At 43.4% G+C, this 19,754-nt stretch overlaps 1 protein-coding gene and 1 non-coding gene across 3 annotated transcripts in view; both read left to right on the forward strand.

Moving 5' to 3' along the window:
- LOC147208401 (A disintegrin and metalloproteinase with thrombospondin motifs 2-like) overlaps positions 1–19,754 on the forward strand; it is a 129,878-nt gene that overhangs the window by 27,276 nt on the left and 82,848 nt on the right. The gene's annotated exons all lie outside the window — the stretch shown is intronic.
- Positions 18,468–18,621, forward strand: LOC147208402 (5.8S ribosomal RNA). Its single transcript, XR_015100332.1, has one exon. It is a non-coding gene; the product is annotated as a 5.8S ribosomal RNA (ribosomal RNA).

Raw genomic sequence — 19,754 nt, forward strand, 5'->3', positions numbered from 1 at the left:
TGGCTTGGCCTGCCTTTGGCAACACATTAGCGATATGCTTTTGCCAGCCTTTGTGACTTCTTTCAAGAACCCTCCAGCACTATCCAGACACTGAGGGATGAGCAGAGAGGAGGTGTTAAGAACGTGGTCAGTGACTGTGTGAGATATATTCAGTAAACTCCTTTAAAAAAAAAATATATATATACAGTATATATATATATAATTATTATTATTTATTTTTTACCAGTCTGCCAGTGTCCCTACTTTCACTCCAGCAACCTTGACTTCTCATTTTCCCATGACAGCCCCTCCCTTCTTCTCCACCTTTGAATTTCAGCAGAGGGGATCATTACTAGACTTCCCCTCAGGTTGAGCTTAATCAAATATTTGACCTAATGAAGACAGTTAATTATCGGTTGCCTAGTGCTGGAGGTGTCAGATTTCTGTCACCCCCTTTTTATATTTTTTTCGATGTATCGTTATACTAACGGCTAGAATGTGTTCACTTGCAACCATGAGAGCGTGCGTGTGTGTGCGTGTGTGTGTGTGTGTGCGTGTGTGTGTGCGTGTGTGTGCGTGCGTGTGTGTGCGTGCGTGTGTGTGTGTGTGTGAAATGTTCTTTGAAGCTGCCCGTTGAAATCTGTGTGGAGATGCGCTGGCCACTTGAGAGTGTGACGGTGGAATGGCATCTAAACTATGCTAATTCTTGCCACTTTTCTGCACAAGGACGGCCATACTTAGCATTCTTTCAGTGAGATGCCCCAACAATGCGGCAAATCACGTGATGTTCTGACACTCTGAGGAAAGTACACTATTTTAATTTTCAGGGCAGCAGTTTCCAACCTCTTCTGTGTCCTTCAGTGCAAGAAAACCTTTAATATGTTTTTTTTTTTTTTTTGGCTCCTTATACAAAAGTATTATTTGAAATATCAAGCCATCCTTTTTCTATTGTTTATCTGCTTGAGGGTCACTAGTAAGTTGAAGACTATTCTAGCTGACTTTGGGCGAGAGGCAGTGCAAGTCTCTCACATTTACTGTGTGTGTCCGTGCATATTTTGTGTGTGTGTGTTCGGGAAGGAAAAACCCAGGCTTGGGTGTTCAATTGCAGCCCGTGAGTTTCATAGATTCATAATACGTTTTACTGTACAAAATCTTTACTGTTGACTTGCAAGCAAACATTTGAAATATGCACGCTGTATGGTGGCAACAAACTCAAGCCAATTCTCTCAGCTCTCTCTCAGAGCTTTAGAAAAGTCTGTTGATCTTAATGCTGACAAACATGAAACATGGCATGGAGGGGCTCATAAATAGAATCAGTGTTGCGGTGTTATAACCCTTTAAACAACAGGTATTAAAACACAAATGGTAGTGGAACACATGTAGATAGATAATATAACAATAAACCATTTTTAAGAAATCCTTTGCGAAAGATAAATATTACTGTGGCTTATTGAGAAGTTTTGACCAGCACCATGGATGTCTCCAAGCAAAGGACATCACGCCAAGAAATTTGAGAATCAGATGACGAGTTTCCTGATGAATTTAGTTTTTTTGTATTAGGAAAAAATAGTTGGGGGCGGAATGTTTCCGTGTACCATTATCCCTTCAAGTCAAATATCCATTCCATCCATTTTCAAGACCGCTTGTCCTGAACCGGGTCGTGGGTTGGTGGGGAGTGGTGGATGCTGTAGCCTATCCCAGCTGATTTCAGGTGGAAGGCGGATGACTCTCTCAGGTTGCCAGTCAGTAACAGGGCACACCTCAAGACGAAAAACCATTCATACCCACATCCACACTGTCACTGAGTTGGAACCAATCCAAACTTTCCTCACACAAGTCACGCGAGTGTACCACTACACCATCAGCAACTTAGAGTCAAGCAGTAAAACTTTATTATTTCTCTACCTATCTCCTTGACCCCTCTGTTTCTTCTGCCACATAGGGTACCCCTTCTCTGATTGGCCGACAAGTTTTAATTAAACATATCCACCAAGAAGCTGGTTTTGATTGAAATTTCGAGGGTTTCCTCACGTCCACGCTCCAAAATTACTGTGACAATTCAAACAGTGTCACTTGTACCAGAAAAGCAGTGTGGACTGTACAATCAGACATGTACTTCAGTCATTAATTGTGATTTTATTTGTTATGGAGGATTTCGGAAGTTTTATTGTTTGAAGTGTTCATTAACTATTCAATCGAACCTCGTTACGTAACGTATGTCGAGGGGCCATAACGAATCTGTACATTAAAATGGTAGTTCGTTGTAACCATTTCCAATACAATGGCCACCAACTGCAATGTATAATGCAGTATGAACATTTATAGATGTAAAAACATGAACGTGTAATACATTATAAACATGCCAATTACAAATACGGGTATATGAAGAAAAAAAAGGATTTTATAAGACATGAAACAAACAACTGTAGCGTTCCTTCTTCATCTCTGAAAACATTCAGTCAGCAAACGTTACCCGCCATAGGCAACTGCCAGTGCCGCCGACATCTGGGAGACAATTACTGGAAGATATGTGAGAGACAATTTCAGCTTTCACAGACAGCGAGATTAAGTTTACAACGCATGTTTTCAGACCATGTCCTCAGGACCGTGCCGTGCCTCCATGAGCTACGGCAGGAAGTACAATCATGTACCAAGTTGATCAGTAGCATTGCTAATCAACAGATGGGAATCCTGTGCTGTACATTTTGTTCAATAAGTAAGGTCGCGGCAGCAGTTAGCTTCCCATGGTTCACTGTAACTAAGCCCTTTTCACTGTTTTTGTGGGAAAATCTGGTTGTTGTAAGCAAAATTGGCAAATGGAAAATGAATCATGTGAAATCGGGAGTTGTGTGAATATTATAGGGGTGAAAACGTTGTAAATGGTGTATGGTGAAACGAGGTTTGACTGGATATATTTTTTAATTGCACAAAGGCCACCATCAGGTTGGTAATTATATTGATCCTGATAGCCAAGGCACGCACACTGGAAGAAGCAGCAGTGGCAAAAACTGTTTGATTCTCTACATTATGTCATTACTTTATGTTTTTGTGGAGCACAATATAGTGATTTTTTTTTCTTTCTAAAACCACCTTACAAAACTTCTCCAAGCAGTTACATATCGGCCACGTTAAAGGAGCCGACGATGTTTTGATTTCCTGTGTGTTTGGGAACCTGGTGGAGTGTGCCCAACATGATGCATTTGTCATCTTTTCGAAATGTGAAAGCTGCTACCAACTGTTTTTAGTTGTTTACTACTGAGAATGACTAATTGCTCATATTTGCTGGGTGGTACTCCAGACAAACAGCCTTGCGGCATTTGTGCCAGACACAGACAAGCTAACAAATAACAACAATAAAAAGTTGTTAAGAGTGAAGCATTTTGAGCATTTTTCCAAGGTGCCTTCCAAAGCACGTTTTCCTCCTACCGCTGCAAAGTCCCATTAGTTATTTAATGTGGTGGAGTAAACAAATCTGAATGTATTCACCAGTCCAAAATGTTTACTCGATAATGGCAGTTCCACACTTCTGGAAAAAAAAATCAAAACTAAATAAAATATGACCTAAAAAAAGAGAGCATGCCCCCCCCCCCTTTTTTTCGCAAGATACACATTTGAGCAGAGATAGAAGAAAGAAATAAAACCAAGTCTAATTGGCTCTGTACTGTGGAAGGCATCAGCTTTAGTTTCGAGCAGGATTGTGTGTTTGCATTGCAGCCCTCATCATAAAACAAGTTTGGTTCAGGTGCTTCGTTTGTCTGCTATCCTCCCTCTGTATGACTGCAAGAACAATCTGGCACAGCTGTTGAGTGCACATTAGTTGTGGTTTGATGCTCACCTTGCAAAGCAGAGTGACCACCTGAATGTCCTTGTTTGCTACCAAGGCGGCACAAAAGCGCACAATGTTTTGAATAACGTACAGATGGGGCAGTATTCCGTAAATCAGGCTGATCGTGCATGCTAGCAGCATTGTTTCATAAAGCTACCCTCCACAAAACAAAAGTGTGTTTTACAACATATTGCTTCACTTCACCGTGAATCTGAAAGGAGGTGTAATGTGATGACTGTAAAAGAATATTAGATCCTCTCACCTATCTCAACTTTTCATTCTCTTATTTTCTTTTCATGGTAGATGAGCCAGTATTCCATTTTGATCATCACGCAGCTGTCATGTGTTTGTAGCTCACTCTTCCATCAAATGTTTTTAAAGAATTTTCAAAGCCGTCATGAGGTAAACAGTGATGAATATTAGAGTTAATCAAATCTTTTTTTTTTAACTATAGTTTTATTGCGTTAAAGAAAAGTATCACTCTTTGCCTCTATTTTCCTGCTCAATCTAGTGATATTCACGGTTTCATCAACCACAGCAAGTATGAATCAGCCCCAGGCCATCACACTACCCCCAAAATGTTTGACTGTTCATATGACATTCTTTTCTGAAATGCTGTTAAATTTACACCAGATGTAACAAGACACATACCTTCCAAAAAGTTCAACTTTCATTTTGTCAGTCCATAGAATATTCTCCCCAAAGTCATTCAAATGTTTTTTTGCATAACTAAAACGGGACTTTTAAGTTCTTTTTGGGTAGCAGTGTTTTTTGACTTGGAACTCTGCCATAAATGTCATTTTTGCACACTGACTTCCTCATTGATGAGGGCTTAACTGAGGCGAGGGAAGCCAGCAGTTCTTTAGAAGTTGTCCTGGGTTCCTTTGTGACCTCCTCAATGAGTTGTCACTGTGCTCTTGGAGTAAAAATTTGTTGGCCGGCCACGTCGAGGAAGGTTCACCACTGTTCCATGCGTTCTCAGTTTATGGATAAAGCCTCTCACCGTGGTTTTTTGGAGTTCTAAAGTTTTAGGAATGACTTTCTAACTTTCCAGACTGATAAATGTCAACTACATTATTCCTCAGCTGTTCTTACATTTTGGGGGATCATGGCATTTTGATGGAGCCTTTTGAGATATTTTAGTTGACTTTTCTGTCAAATGTTCAATTTAAGTGACTTGACTGAACAGGTCTGCAGGTAAACAGACTTGGTTATGGTCAGTGAAAATGAATTAAAATATTTCATTAGCCACAGTTAATTCATGGTTTAACATGGGGCGCAAGGACATTTTTAGACTTCCATATAGTGAAATCATATTTGACAAAACTCAGCAATCCATATTGCATCAAAGGTGCAAATTGTTCTTTGTTTGTATTTTCATGGTAATAATTGAAATCTGTCAAATTGTGCTAAGCACACACACGTACTCATTCACACAGGCGAGTTCCCATTTCAATCGCCATCATTCACTGCTGTTGTGCCAGACAGGTCAGACTATTGTCAGTTGTATTTGAAGTACAACAAGCCATCACTGTCCTCAGATAAGTCCCAGATGAGGAACCCGAACTTGGCATGAGGACACAGCAAAGGCATCCCACAGTAATCATTGAGCGAAAACAGAAGAGTATAAAAACACGGATGCTAAAGAGAGGGAGAAGGTAGAACACGTGGCCAACACCGTATGTTGTTGTGATTTAAACAAATAGAGACAAATGAGTAATTTTGAGAAAACATTGAGGCCATTGATGTCACATATACTGTACATCCTTCAGAGTGTCCAAGGTCTGGCTTGGGTTCTCCTTCCGGGTGAACATGCCTGGAAACCTTAGATGCCCGATCCACCTCTGCTGGCTTCTCAATGTAAAGAAGCAGAAATGCAAAGTCAAACCTCAGCAGTTATAGCAAGACACAACTAGAAAGGCATTCACCAAGCTGTCAAGATTTTGGTCAGTATTAATGATTTCTGGATAAGAATAATTTAAATCAAACCATGTTACCATTTGTACAGTAATTAAGAAAAATGGCATGAAGGCGTACTACCAAATCTCATGGGAAGTTATGAAGCTAATACTATATTTTCTATCTATCTATCTATCTATCTATCTATCTATCTATCTATCTATCTATCTATCTATCTATCTATCTATCTATCTATCTATCTATCTATCTATAAATACATAACACTAAGTTAATACTGTTCATATCAAAAAGCTAATGTACAGTACGTCAAAGGGAAAACAAGTGTGAGCTGTGCAGTGTACTCTTACCTTGAAAAGTTCCTCACCAACATGTAATAATACTCATTTCTTTCTTGTTCCGCACAGTGCTGCAAAGCTACAAGATGTAGGCATTGTTATTGTGTGCTTGAATATGTGGTTGACTTGAAAACAGATGGTACCATTGACATTTTGGCACAGGAGGGTTGACAGTCCCAATTAGAACAAACGGCAGTGAGAAAAAAAAAAACCATTTCTCTTTCCACGTATTTGTCTTCATTAGCACAAGACACTATTGCTATGCCTTGGCTCCACTATTCACAAAGTTTCTTAGAAATAAGCGTTTTTGATAAGCCCTGCTAACCACCACACAATGCAGCCAATTCACAGGGTTGAAAACATCCATTCATCCATCCATATTCTGTACCGCTTATCCTCACCAAAGTAGTGGATGATCCTATCCCAGCCAACTCTCGGCAAGAGGCGTGGTAAAGTCTTGTCTGATCGCTAGCCAATCAGCGTCTTCAGTGACTCTATGGGTCGCTGCAATTTTGTTGTTTACGATGATACTAATGCAGCGTGTTATACCGGGGACAAATTCCTTGTGTGTTCTACATACTTGGCCAATAAAGATGATTCTGATTCTGATTCTGCACATTGAGTGGGGCAACTGAACTGTCACACAGTGTGCATGATTCTGCACTATTATTCATGAGTGGATGACCATTGGCAAATAGTGTTGTTGCAATTCAATATTTGACTCACAGGCGGACAGTGTCACAACAGTGTTGTCATAAACGGCATGTTGAATCACATGATCTTTCACAACCAAAAATATATCATATAATATACTATGTACAATAAATACTGTGCAGAGTGAAACCTTGACTCGGTCAATGACTCAACAGACCACGGATTCTATGGACAGAAAATAATGTCCAGTACACTCAAAATGTCCTTTTGTGCAGTACCTTCAAAGTCTGTTAGTTACAGAACTGCCTGCAATTCAACAGACAGAGACTGGTCACGTGCTTCCGGCTTATGCTGCTCTCTCATCATAGAGAAACAGTCTTTTAATTAGAATAGGACAGGCTAAAATGCGTCTCAAATTGGCAGCCATGCTGGCTGGGGCGACTTCCCCATCAAAACAATGTATGGGCAGATGACATGGTGGTCAAGTTAGAAAGGCACAGAGTACCTTCAAATTTAATGGAGCATAGATGTTAGCTTAGCATCTGCCGTCAGCACACATCTCAAAAGGAGGATGTCATATCGACCTATTTACTTTGTATATCTATGGCTGCTGTTTTTACTGGAACAAGTAGTGTACGTGGCTCGCCACAATCTCAATTCTTATCTAATCTTAAACGGGGTGAAACAAGGCAGCCCTAAAATCGTGGTTTGGCTCATGAATGCGACCAGATGCAAGGAATTAACCTCTTCCCAAGCACCAAGGTTTGACTTTTCACATAGTTTGAAGCTTTTTATTATATTTATTTAACAATAATTTTGCACTCACTATGAAGGACATTTTTAGACTGCAACAAAGTACAAAACTATACATTTGTACTGTATTAGGTGTTCTTAGGCCACAAAAAACAAAAAAGTACTGTACTTCTATGTAATGGACAAATAGGTCTAACGGATGACCCGTTCCCTCAATTTGTCCAGTAAACTGAATTTCCAATGTGTTGTGTTTTGCAGTCTTGACTAAATTTATATTTGTATCTACATACTGTATATATGTACATGTGGCTAACAAGTAAAGCAAAAAGAGTCTCTGTCACAGAAATGCATGAGTCATCCTAAAACCTTTTGACTTCTACAGCCGTAAATGGCAATGAATGGGTTCAGGGAATTTGAAATCATTCTCGAGTGTTTTGGGATCTGCAAGCATACATTCCACCAAGCATTTTCCAAATTTTCATGTGAGTGATGTCTGGGAGGGTTATGTGAGGTTGCGGTTGCATGAGAACACAGAGAGTGGAGTGCATCCCCCCAGTGAGGCAGAAGGAAGATCAGAGATCATCCTGTACACAGACGGTGCACATCTCTATTAGTGTCTGGGCTGAAAGCAAAGAAATCAGGTGATTAAAAAGTGAGTGAAAAAAGTCAATTTGAGGACCTTTTGCTAAATAGTCAGAAGTACGTGCTGCCCCTTCCATGGAAAAGTTGGTGGATCGTGCCCCTCTTGTGTCACTTCCTGTAGGTTCAACGCAGTGTTGACGTGCGCAGGTATGTGTGTGTCCCTTGGTTAAATATTAAGATGGAGCTGTCAGATTCGCTTGGGAGGAACTTTGCTTCCAGGCACGTCCACCTCAAGCTCCTCGGGTGAGGTGAAGAGGTTCAAACATTCGGGGTCTGAGGGGAAAACTAAATCGCTCCCTCTCCGGAGACGCAGAGAGTGAACATTTCACAGGGAGGAAGAGCACAAGTGAAAAATTCTGTTCTTCCTCCCACATCTTTTTGCTCGAGTCATCTGTCCAAGTCTGAGAGAGGAGGGGAGAGCGAGAGACACACTCGAAGAGCGTTCCAGAGGGAGGGTGCGGCGATAGAGAAGGCTCTGACTCCCCAGGTCCGGTACTTGGTTCGGATGGGAGGGGTGAGGAGGTTGGCATGGGCAGATCTAATATTGCGGGTGGGAGTGTGATGGTGAAGGAGGTCATTGAGGTAGGATGGGACCGAGGTTAAAATGGAACTGATAAAACGGATAAAAATGGATTTACCGCAGCTGTCCCAAAAATATAAAAGGCATTTAAAATCTGGCTTTGGTGTGCTCGGACTGTTGGAGGGCAGTGGCATTTGTTCCCACGTGAACTATGACTCTCTGGATGGAGGCAGGCAGGAGAGTTTGTCCAGAATGTCGGGGACCGTGGCTCCAGGAAAACCGTGTGTGGTTGCACTGAGGAAACGGATATTCCTAACTATGGAATCCCCGACTATTTGTGTAGTTGGGGTGAAGAGGGGGAAGAGGAGGAGGCTTGTTCGACGATGAAGATGGACGACGCAGAGGAATTTGTGCCAGGCAAAGAGGGGCGGTGCCGGTGTGAATACGGGCGTGGGTGGCGGGTCACAGGGTGAGGAGAGGGCTCAGGGATGACTCGGGGAGGGAGCAGAGGTAGCTGGTGGTTGCTGGGCTCATGTGGGGGAGATGACAGCAGGGACTGGGAGTCTGCGGACAGGAGAGGGAAGTTGCGGATGTCCAGGATACTGTATTTATTTTCTAGATTGACATTGCAATGAGGATGTGTATGAGATGAGTGATTTCCTCTCCTGCTGCAAGAGTGGACAAGAGACCAAGGTTCGTGGTAGGATGGAGTAGAGCTGACAAGTGTTTTCGACCTGGCCCCGAGCCATGAACAGGAGTCATCTTCGATGGTAACCAAAGCAGAAATAGCAGGAGCAGGGGCAAGAGGACAGGGTGAAGTGATGTGGCGATTGGTGTTGTCGGAGTCAGGTGGGCCGAAGATAATGGTATCCATTTGTCTTTCAGGTTCTGGGTTTGATAAAAGTTGGCGATTCTTCCTTGCAGGTCTGTGATTTTTTTCTGCCAGGTAGGAGCAGTTGATGCAATGCTATGCTATGCTGTGCTAGAATATGGTAAAATTCTTCCTTACTAAGGGTACTCAACTGATAACTGCACTATGAGTTTGTGGTTCATGTGCTTAACTCCAGTGCAGGTGAGTGCCTTCAGTGCCGGGGCGTCAGGGCCAAAGTATATCTGAAATAGACTAACCCCCTATACACACACACACACACACACACACGGGAGACAATTAGGACACGACTGCTGCTGTTCACGTCCGATTTGCACTTGAGGCAATGCAGGAAGTCCACCACACAAATCACTGGATGGCAACTCAATGGAGCTTGTGAACGATGTGGACACAGCCACATTTACTCTGAGGGCAAATCCAAAATAATAAAATGCCATTGACCTAATCATTAAGAACATCAACATTAACATTAACAATAACAATAACAACAAGAATGAAGGAAAAACCCCTGGAAATATCAATACTGCAATAGGTTAAATGCAATATTTCAATTTTGTGTAACCTGTGTGTGCATGTGTTCATGACAATAATCTCAATCATATTCTAATCTCAAAGGCTTGCTAGGAAAATGCACCAAATTGATTGCACCATAGGCACATGACATAAACCTCTAAAAATGTTTTATTGTTACTGTTCCATGAACAACCATTTTTATGGGGAAAAAAAAGAAAAAAGATTCAGCTGGTGGTTAAAACGGCCATTAAGACAGATGTAGGACCAGAAATGTGCATATCTCTTCACAGTCTCCCAGTGTATTCTTTAATGTGTTAAATGGACATCATTTTCGTGGGAGACTGCATATACTGTATAATATGGTTTTATTTATTAAATTTTCCAATGGAGTTCCAAGCTGTGAATATTTTTATCAGCTTGTAACAATAGGTAGCAAGCTAACACTACAGTGAACCTTTTTATTTTTATCACAGAGAATGCGCAATATATAAAGCCCATATTAAAATATTTTTAAAAATAGAGACCCCTGCCACATGCTTTAATCCCATTTAAAGTTGGGCACCCCTGTTATAAAGTACTCCAACCAGTCTACTTGTGCTTTGTGGACTTGGCGTTCGACCGTGTCCCTCGTTGAGTTCTGTGGAGGGTGCTTCAGGAGTATGAGGCACCGAACCCCCTGATACAGGCTGTTCAGTCCCTATACCACAGATGTCAGAGTTTTACTCACATTGCTGGCAGTAAGTCGGAATTGTTTCCAGTGAGGGTTGGACTCCACCAAGGCTGCCCTTTGTCACCGATTCTGTTCATAACATTTATGGAAAAAAAATTCTAGGCGCAGACAACAGGTCCAGTTTGGTGGCCTCATTATTGCATTTCAGCTTTTTGCGGATAATGTGGTGCTGTTGGCTTCTACAAGCTGGGATCTCAAACTCTCAATGGAGCAGTTCGTAGTAGAGTGTGAAGCAGTTGGGATGAAAATCAGCACGTCCAAATCTGAATCAATGGTCTTCAGTCGGAAAAGGGTGGACTGCTCTCTCCGGGTCGGGATTGAGATCTTGCCCCAAGTAGAGGAGTTGAAGTATCTTGTTCACGAGTGAGGGCAGGAGGGAGCGGGAGATGGACAGACGGATCGGTGCAGCATCTGCTGTGATGCAAACTTTGTATCGGTCTGTCATGGTGAAGAAGGAACTAAGCCAGAAGAAGACACTCTCAATTTATTGGTCGATCTACGTTCCTACCCTCACCTATGGTCACGAGCTATGGGTCGTGACCGAAAGAACAAGAGCCTGGATACAAGCGACCGAAATGAGTTTCCTCCGCAGGGTGTTCGGGCTCTCCCTTAGAGATAACGTGAGAAGCTCAGTCATCCGGGAGGGGCTCAGAGTCGAGCCGCTTCTCCACCACGTCGAGAGGAGCCAGATCAAGTGGCTCGGGCATCTGATGAGGATGTTTCCTGAACGCCTCCCCGGTGGGGTGTTCCGGGCATGTTCCACCGGCAGGAGGCCCCGAAGACAACCCAGGACTTGCTGGAGTAACTGTGTCTCCCAGCTGGCCTGGAAACACATCGAGATCCCCAGGAAGAGCTGGAAGAATTGGCTGGGGAGAGGGAAGTCTGGGCTTCCCTGCTAAAGCTGTTGCCCCTGTGGCCCGGGCCCGAAATGCGGTAGAAAATGGATGGATGGATGGATGGATGGATGGTGAAGCAATTGTCTTATAAGCAAGGACGAATAAGAACATTTCTAATAAGTCGAGTCAAAATTGCTGTGAAATTGGCATACTGTAGGAGGTTTCCACTGGACATGAATAAAATGTTTTGAAAACTTTTTTAAGATGGTTAGATTAAATGACAAAAAAAAAAGTTTCTCTGTGCACTTTCCTGACTTACCTTCAATCCTCTGCGTATAAACAAACAGAAGAAAAAGTCCAACATGTTGGAGCCAAAATGAATAAATAAAACCAAAAAGTCGCACGTGCACATAATTCATGTGGCGCTGTCCATTTGAACTGTATGAGCAGTACCTCAAGGCAGTGAAGAGGTAGGAAAGTGGAGCAGCTCTCTCTCTTCCATCTTAGTTGAAGTGAATGAATCTCTCATTCTGTGCGCCGCGTAAATATTTCAACAGTTTAGGCGCCCGCGCGAAACCTAGCCAACAGTGCTAACATGCCACTGACCATTAGTGTAAACCTGCTGCTTCTGCTTATTTCTTCCTATCCTTCTTTCACGTTCAATTGCATAATTACACCAAACTATTTTTCTAGGGTGATCTCGCCGCCCCTCAAAAAACTGATATTTTTGTTTGTTTACATTACGTTGACAATAAACTCTTTGCTATTAGTTACACCCGCCCTATGTATCTTTGACACTTTTGGGACATAAAATTCATTTAGAAGTATCAATGCTGACCGTGGTAATGAATGCAGCTGTTGTACTGTTTTCGACAGTGGAGGAGAACCTTTTGAATGGAGGGTACAGTGAAATACTGTATATTCAAAGCAAGATACATGCCACATTTTTCTAAAGGCGTCTTTTGTGCATAAACAAGCTACTGTCATTTTTGTCCATTAAAATTGTGTAATCGTACTTATAAGTCAATTAACAAAGGTTTTTTTTTTTTTAATTATGCAAGTTCCAAATATGATGTGATTGAAGCTGATGAAGCGGTTAGGAAATTGAGTTGGCCTGTCACCTTAACTGCCTGTCAACATTTGAAAGTGCTGACATATATTCAAGATGGATTGAAACACTCACAAATTCAAATGTCTGAATCATGGAACACATTTTTCTTTCCTACCCTTTCAGCACACACAACACTAAAATTGGATCAATCAGGTGAACCGCAAGACCTGAGCCGTCACCTGAAGCGCAGTCTGAGCCCAATCAATCCAGCTGCAGATTCCATTGGCATGCACTCCATTTGGGCTGACACACAGACTTGCACATTTGTAAATAAATGTGCCATAAGACAAAGATTAGTGATCCAGCTCCAACACAACTGTTGTTCGGTGGCATTTTGTGTGAGTCATTCTCTTTATGTGTACGGGCATGTGGAAGGAAATGTGTGAGAGAATTAAACTATTCAGGAATCCCAGTTGTCCATTTAACCTGATGGTGAGTCATGCTGAAATGACAACACCCTGAGAACATACACAAGATTCAAGGCTGCTTGGAACTGATCAGAGGTCAGCATTCTACCAATACCGATGGAAGGTCCGTCAGTCTCTGCCATTTTGTTGGCGAATGACGAATGAAAACACTGACGGTCAAGTGCTGAAGTTTTTTTTCATACGTCACTCAAATCGTCACTAACTGTGTCAGTACTGACAGACTTTCTCAATACGTTACTGATGCACAGTCCTACAACAGGGCTAGGAGGTAATATAGCCCCGTCAGAAATCTGTCAAGCCCCCGTTAGTCTAACTCCCGACCCCGCAGGTATTTATCTCTCTATTTATTTATTCATGTAGAAATGTATTCATTGACGTTTAAAAACAGATGGGAAAAAAATTGACAAGTAGCCATTCTGTTCCAATACAATTCCTATTCCCTTGTTTGTGCTGTTCGAACGAGTTCTACATTAGAGAATCAGGACACAGAAAACAATGCACATTCATACGCTGTTTAAAAAATAAAAATAATCATAAAAAGTTGCGGAGGGTGTGATAAGACGCTTCTCACGGTGCTCGCCGTAGGCCAACTGCAGGCTCGCTGGACATTAATGCCAACTGTGTCACGGCGGGTGGTTAAAATAATGATGATGGACTGAGAATTGACAGACTGGCGGACAAGTGAAATTTACTGATGTCCTAAAATAGTGGTAACAACCAACAATAATACAGTAGTGTGATAATGTAAAGTTAAAATGTAATGTAAAGTTAAAAGTCCCAGTGCTGTTGTATTGTTTCGCATCACTCAATTTCCAATGTTGGATTGCTGGGGTGGAATTGACGGTTACATAATAAATGGATGCCTGCCCTTTACACATTTCCATTATTTCCCCCGTTGATGTGAATTGAAAAATAAAAAAACTCTGTTGTAACTATGCTGTCTAGCCAAACTGCTAATTGAATTTGGCAATTGAATAAAGATGTGTTTCAGTTTTGTAGTGGTTCAGTGCCATTGTGAAAAGTGAGTGTCAATGTCTCTCTGTTACTCTCTGTGCCCTGTGACCGACTGGCAAGCGGTCCAGGGTATACGTTGCCTTTTGGCCAAAGTCAGCTGGGACAGGCCTTAGTTCCCAGCTGACCTGATGTTTTGTCTTAATGACCTGAATAATATTCCTTTTGTGTTTTTGTCGGAATTGTCACTTAATACAGTACAAATGTGGAGAAGTCCTTCCCAGTTAAGTTTGATTTCCATGATATACTGTATGTTTGGCTTAGTTTTGACAATTGTTTCATCGATTTCAAAGTGAGGTCCAAGTCCCTCTGTTGTGTCTGAGCTAATTAAAGTTGAATTATTGATACACTTGTGAATTATTCACAGAGGGTAATTAGCTACGGAGACAATAAGAAACACAGGTACAAGACGAGCATCCTAGGCGGTAGGAAATGAACCCAAAGGGAATGGTGTGGCCATTTTTGCCAGACCTCCTCCTCCTTCATTTTCTTTCCTCCACAATGTTTATGTTCCCATCGTTCGTAACTTGTTGTTTCTGTTCTTGACTCTCTCTGTTTCATCCCCATACTTCCTTGATGCCCTCCATCTTCCTCAATCACCGCAACGCCTGAACCTTCTATTACTTCTCTGTGCTGCACCCACTGGACTTTCCTTCCCCTTGTTGCTATGACATTAGCTAGCTAAAGCAGTGTCTTGAGGGATGAGACTAAAGCGCTAAGTCTGTGCTCTTTAATTTAATTACTCCTGCTCTTTGGCTCCCTCCTCGCAGCTTGTTTCTCCCAGTATATCACACACTCCCTCCCTTCTAATCCGCCCATCCTTATGCTCCTTTGTCTCTTGCTCATCTGTACCTGCATGCTATTCCCGAGGTGAACAGGGCACGCCCACCTCTCACAGAATCCTGCCCGTTTTCACTCACGATTGTCAACCTTTCTGGTTCTCAATGCAAATATTAATTTGAAACGATTCACTGTGTGGTTCAGCAATGCATGTCAAGGTGTGTGTCAGAGTGAGGGCCCGGTACTGTGTGGGTTGGCCTAGGGTTGACCTTGATTACCACGGTGATAGTAAGGCTCCTCATTAGTGCTGGACTGGAGGAAACAGTTGAGTAATGAGGGAGCAATGTTGTCCCAGGGCACCACAAAACACACACACACACACACACACACACACACACACACACACACACACACACACACACACACACACAGGTACCAATGCAGCTTTTTGTGTTCGCGCTTCCATGCACCTGCTGACACCTGCACTTATGCAAGGAGTTACACACATGTGTGCACACGCGCAAATACTTGTGAGTCCATCTCAGTCTTATGCCCCCCCCCCCCCCCACACTCACTTGTCTCGCCTCACCTTCTGTTTAGTGTTTTTCTCTCCCACACACATTCTGCTTCTTCTCCCGTCTCTCGTCTTCCTCTTTCTCTTTTCCACCAGACAGACCTGGCAGACCTCGCTGCCCAGGGACTTCCTACAGGCCTGGACATGTCTCAGTGTCGCCCTCCGGTGGCATCGCTCAAATTGCAGCTCCAGGCAGGCTCCAATGCCCCACATTGCCCTTAGTGATAGTACGCATCTTTTGTTTATATGACTAAATTTAGCACTATATGGTCAAAAGGTTGTTTTATTTAACTGTGTTTGTAATCACATTTATAAGTAAATTACTCAGCATGCTGTACATGTATTAATAAAATATGATTGACACAAAGGCAGCACAGTGAACGGGTGGTTAGCGCGGGTAGTGTGCTTCCTCCCATATTCCAAAGCCATGCATGTTAGGTTAATTGATTACTCTAAATCAGGGACCGGCAACTTGAAGGGGGTCATATGGGACTGCACACCTCCTAACCAGATGTATGACAAAAATGGAATTTTAAATAGGCACGGCATATGTGCCCATGTCTGTTTTTCTATTGAACCAGTGTAAAAAAAGAGTATCTTCATGTTAAATGAATAAATGTTAATGCTCAAATATATATACCCCGAGACCCTAGTGAGGATCAAGCGGTTCGGAAAATGAATGAATGAATGAATATATATATATATATACAACAGATCCCCTCTCATCTATAACGGTCCCCTGTGCAAAGGGCCCTCTTGCCAAAAACAAAATCCCACTCAAAGATAGCACAAAACTGTTAAGTGCAAAAACTAATTTTCACAAAGATCACACAAAAATTATACGCTACAGCATGAATGTCATTCAAGATCCTCAAATTAATTATTTGACTTACCCACCTTTGTCAATACACAGTAGTGTAGTATAGGGCAGTACATTTTCCGTCGAGCGTGTGCCATCGTCACAACAGCCTCTTGTCCAAGTTAAGCCACCATACACATTTGTAACAATATTAACCATTGAATACATCCATGTTTTTTGAAAGACCCAAGTTTGGTAACCTCTTCGTGCACTTCGAACTGTCAATGGCTCTTGTGAAAAATAAATATTGTTGTTGTTGGTGTACTTTTGTGTACTTTTCATTACTGTAGTGGCACTGGTGAAAGTGCTTCTAATTATGCAAGAACATATAGGGCTCTATTTTTCGCAAGCGGGCAAAATTACAAAGAGGTATTTGCGCCGTTGTGGGGGTGAACACAGCCAACTTGCTTCCCGGCCGATTAAAACAGCTCATCTCATTCCCTTTAATGCGGTGCAGGAGAGGTGCACACAGTTTTTGACATGGCGTAAGCAGAAACAACTTTACTGGAGCCCATGAAGGAGATTGACACACGCTAAGTATGTTTATAAGAAACTGCAGGAAGAGATCCACTTGGGAATGATGTGAAGTGTGCCAGGGCACTTTCAGTCACCAAATCAGGTGAAAGAAAGAATGCTCGGAGTGCCCAGCATGGCACAGTGCGGTCGTTCAAATACCCAATCACGGTAACTACCAGGGTAGACCTACCCCGGCGTGAAAATTAAGATGCGCCAATTTATATGCCGACTGCACCTCAGTTGTCTACGAAAATAGAATCCATCATGTACCGTCTTGTTAACCCAAAAGACAATTTTCTTGACTTCATTTGGTCCTGGCGGCTTTTTAGACCCACTCTTCTTCTCTGGTGAAAACCTACATCTTGGGGCAGGAGGCAATTCAACGGTATACAGTACTGATATGGTTGCCAGCCATGGATGGACATCGAGATAAAGTAAATACATACAATTTGACTTCCGACATTGACAAGACATGAATTCAACAAAAATGTATCTTTCTGTGTCAGAGCAGATGCTTTTGTAAATACATTTATTTTTTGCAATATTCCAACAATTCCCATTAAAAAACAAACAAACAAAAAAAAAACAAGACTTTGTGAAAGTGTCACTGTGCACCTTTCCCTTGTATGTGTCTGTCAAGCATACTTAAAGGAATGAGTTTTACTTTAATATTATAATACAGCAGCGAACTTATATTAGTACTTGAATTAAATGTTGCTAAACACATTACCTGCACAGTTAATAAAATTTTCCTAATGGCAACAAATTGTATCCGATGGGAAACATTTTTCGGAATGAATTCCGAATGGAATGGATTGTGCCATACGGTGAAAAATCAATTTCTGATAACCAAGCCAATGAACAAAAGTGGAGTTTTGATGGTGTCCACTAAAGGGGCGGGGGGGTGGGGGGGGGGGGGGAGTCTTAGCATACGACTCGGAGTACCGGGGAGAGGCGCGGGGCGGGGGCGTGACGGGGACGGGCGGTGGGTACGGGGCCGGTCGTTGGCCGGTCGCCTACTCCCCCGCCCCGACCCGCAGCGCCCCCAGCCCCTGCGGCCCGACCCCGTGAGGCCGTCGGCAGCGGTGCCGGCACACCCCGGCCCCCCGAGTCCGGAGCGTGAGAAACCTCGATAGGCGGCGTCGCGGGGGGAGGTCAGGGGGACGGTGTCGGGCGTGGGGTCAGTCGGTTCGCATCGTCGCGCGGCCGGCCGCTCCCCGCGTCCCGCCCGGCCCCCGCCAAACCCCGGTCAGGCGCCCGTCGGCGTTCCCCGACCGCCCACCTCGCGCGTCCGCGCGCTCGTCGACGTCCCGTCCGCCTTGCCTACGCTCCCATAGTCCAGGCCGGGCCGCGGCCGGCGTCGGGGACCACTCCCCCGCCGGTGCCACCGCGACCCGGCCTACCTCGGAACCTAACACCCAGCCGCTGGGTACCCAACTCTCTCGCCGCCTGTGGCGGCGAGCAGGGGGTTCAATGTCTCCAACCCCAGCCCCGCGACCGCGGGGCGGGGCGCAGAGCGCCCGGAGGCGCCGTCCCCCCCTGATAAACCCCTTTTCTGAATGTTGGCCAAAACCGAAAAATAAAAACGTACGACTCTCAGCGGTGGATCACTTGGCTCGAGCGTCGATGAAGGACGCAGCTAGCTGCGAGAACTAATGTGAATTGCAGGACACATTGATCATCGACACTTCAAACGCACCTTGCGGCCCCGGGTCCCTCCCGGGGCCACGCCTGTCTGTCTGATTTCACTCCAAATGACCAAAATTGCAATGACCAACTCTTGTTACCACTGAATAGTTTGAAGCGTACACCAGACATCCTTCATGACTTGACATGCCTGCATTATACATATTCAGCAATGTAAAATCGATTATGAAAACTCACCTCACAGAATTATATTACCCATAATACAGGGTTGATTATGGTTAAGTACCAATTACAGACAATAAACCGCCTGCTGGGTCCGGACCATGTGAAACCTGCAATCAAATAATTGAAGAGGTGCACCATAATCAACGCCTCACTCTGTGCAATTATATCAACACTCCCTTTACACACACTTAAATACACATGCTCACGCAGCGGAATCCCTGGTATTCCAGCAGGAGGCCTTGGTGCCTTTTCAAGCTTGATGACAATGACTGTGTTTGTTTTGTTATTGTTGTTTCTGTAGTGTGGTATACTTTTTGAGTATGACTCATTTTTTGGATTATTACAATGGTGATACCTGTGAAAATATGAATGGACCGAGATTTCTTGTTTTAGACATCATCAGAAAAGTATCTCATGCACATCAGCGTTGAGAGTTTTGTTCTTTGAGTTTTCATCTGATGAAGGTATATGGTGTGAGTCTGACCACGAAAGACTGTTGGTCGATGTGTGCCCTGTGATTGGCTGGCAACCAGTTCATGGTCTACCCCACCTACTGCCTGAACACTGCTGGGATAGGCTCCAGCACGCCCGCGACCCTTGTGGATTGGAAAATGGATGGCTGGATAAATTGGACCAATTAAATAAATCTAGTGAGATGCACCTGACATGATATTTTCCCTCACTTTGGTTCTAGTTCTGCGGCAGGTAAGTGAGCCCGGTTTATACCAGCTCCCGCTGTGGTTCCTTTGGGTCAAAAGAATGGTGAGCACAGGGCAACTCCCACTTGGTTCCTTTTGCTGCCCTAAAACAAAGCCATTAGCTCTCCCACCTTGCAATCAGTATCGTGAGCAGGTAGGGAGGGTCTTCTGAGCGCTCTGTTGCTAGGTTACAGGTATAATAGATGGGGTGATATTGAGAGACACTGTAGATGGGGATGAGGTTGCATGAACGCACACACTTTGTGTGTATGTGTGTGTGTGTGTCTGTGTGTGAGTGTGTCTGAATA

This window comes from Hippocampus guttulatus, chromosome 2, assembly GCF_054856545.1.
Source record: "Hippocampus guttulatus isolate MCC_2025c chromosome 2, RoL_Hgut_1.0, whole genome shotgun sequence".
Taxonomy (NCBI): Eukaryota; Metazoa; Chordata; class Actinopteri; order Syngnathiformes; family Syngnathidae; genus Hippocampus; species Hippocampus guttulatus.